A 2,276-nucleotide genomic window follows, 5' to 3' on the forward strand; every position below is an offset into this window, starting at 1 on the left:
AGCCCCTTTAGGCACTGGAAGGGGCTCCGAGGTCTCCCCCTTTTGGCCTTCTCTTCTCCAGGCTGAACCCCCCCAACTCTCCCAGCCTGTCCTCCCAGCAGAGGGGCTCCAGCCCTCCCAGCATCTCCGGGGCCTCCTCTGGCCCCGCTCCAACAGCTCCGTGTCCTTCTGCTGGTGGGACCCCCCGAGCTGGAGGCAGCACTGCAGGGGGGTCTCCCCAGAGCACAGCAGGGGTGGAGGTGTAGGAGTCCTCAACTGACGGGGCCAGGGGGAATGAAGACCCTTTTGGGAGCTGGGTGGTCCTGATCCTCATTCCCACCATGGGAGTCCCCTCTGAAGGGGCTCAAGGAGTCGGGGACCCTGGCCCTGCATGGGAACCCCCGCAGCACGATCCCTCTCGGGGCTGGTGCTGCAGAGAGCAGTGTCGCAGCCATCACAGGAGCTTTCTTCAAAGGAAACATGAGAACAAAAGGTTTGGGGTTTCTCAAAGCAGCCCGGGAGGAATACAGCCCGGGAGCTTCAGGCGTGCTCTTGGCCGGGCACAGACACACTCGGCTGGTCCCGCTCCCCCTTCCAGGAGCTCAATGCCTCGTCCCAGGGAGCTTCAGAGCCAACAACAGCAAACCCTCAGCCTCCCGGGCTCCCTCGCCTCTCCCACAACCTGCTGCCGTGGGCAGACAACCGCCGGAACCCAAACGCCATCGCAGCCCCCCTCCACGGCCGCAGCACCCCGAACTGGGACCCTCCGGCAATGTTCCCTCCCGGCCCCCAGGGGACGGTTCCCTTTCTCCCGCTCAGAGCCCAGCACAGCGTTCTCACGTTTGGGCTTTTAATCCCATCAATGAGCGCTGCTCTCAGAAGACTTCATTCATTTGCACACGCTAATTAATCAAAGCAATCGTGTCATGCTTTCTGAAATACCCTTTCTCTAGAGCTTAACACCAACGGCTCTGGCTCTGTTCAGTCACATCCCTGTAATAAATCCCCTCCACTCCAACTCTCACCATCCCAGGGGCCGTGGGCACGCCGGAGGCAGGAGGAGTGTCCCCCGGGACAGGCAGGACTGTCCTCGTCCCTTCCGGCCATCTCACCCAAGAGCAGTGCTGGAGTCCAGCTAGCCACGCATTTTCAGGGTCTAAAATCTCATACGGCTATTTATTTAGTATGATACAAATATAAGTGAGTAGAAACTCTGGAAGAACATGCACTGATCCATCCGGCAATGAACCAGTCTCCCCATGTAACCACCAGTGCCTCTGCAGCTGGTGCCACAACCACCAATTTCACGTACCATGATCGCCTCCTCCCCCCATCCCAGCCCAGTTCCCGTTTCAGACATGAACCCGACGGCCCCGGGGACTACCACCGAGGGACGCCTGCAAAGCCAGCGGCCCCCCAGCTCTGCCCCACCAGCCCCTGCTTGTTGAGAGACATTAGTTGTTTAGCTTAAATAAGTAAGTTTTAATTTACTTAGGGTTACAATACGGTGAGATTTATGCCGTTTGCCTCACTTTCTTTACCTGGCATGAGTAGCTCGATTTGCTGGAGCCTTTAGAGGGCAATAGAGTTAATTTTCTTAGCACTTTTCCCAGGAGCTGGTACAGTCAGTGCTGTGTTTAGTCTTTTAGTATGAGGAAAATGTTGATAATACGCTGATGTTTTGGTAGTGTTTTCCCTAAGTCTGGGACTTTTCAGTTCCGCACGTTCTGCCAGCGAGCGCAGGTGCCCAAGAAGTGTAAACCAGAAGATAAGGAGGTGACAACCCTCAGCAGAGACTGCGAACCGAGGAGATAAGAGCAGCCAACAGCCGGCCAGGGCACGGAGAGAGGATCCAAGACGGTGTTGGAAGACCCCAGACCAAAAATCACCATTGGACCAAAAGACACATGAGAAGCAAGTTGGGGCGGGTGTAGAGACGACAAGGTTATCGCTGCCCAGGGATTTCTTTGTTCAGGGTCCCTCTCCGGAGGCGCCCGGACCGGGCTGACCCTGCTGCTGCACCTTTCAATTAAATTACTTCTTTTTTGATAAAACTCATGCCTGAAACTCTGCAGCAGGAAACCCAGGGTCGAGCCTGAAGGAGGAGGGAGTGCACCCGAGAGTGAGGGGGTGTGTGAGAGGAATCAAAAGGGCACCCATCGGCTCTTGGGGGTCGCCCGCTGCGAGGGGACTCTGGTCCAGCAGTGACAGACTCGTAGGGGGGGATGTGGGGATGTGTGGGGCTCCTTGGATGGGTGTGAGTGCTCGGGCAGCGGCTGTTCCTCCAAAACGCGTCA

Source organism: Charadrius vociferus, unplaced genomic scaffold (genome assembly GCF_000708025.1).
Source record: "Charadrius vociferus isolate BGI_N301 unplaced genomic scaffold, ASM70802v2 scaffold525, whole genome shotgun sequence".
NCBI lineage: Eukaryota > Metazoa > Chordata > Aves > Charadriiformes > Charadriidae > Charadrius > Charadrius vociferus.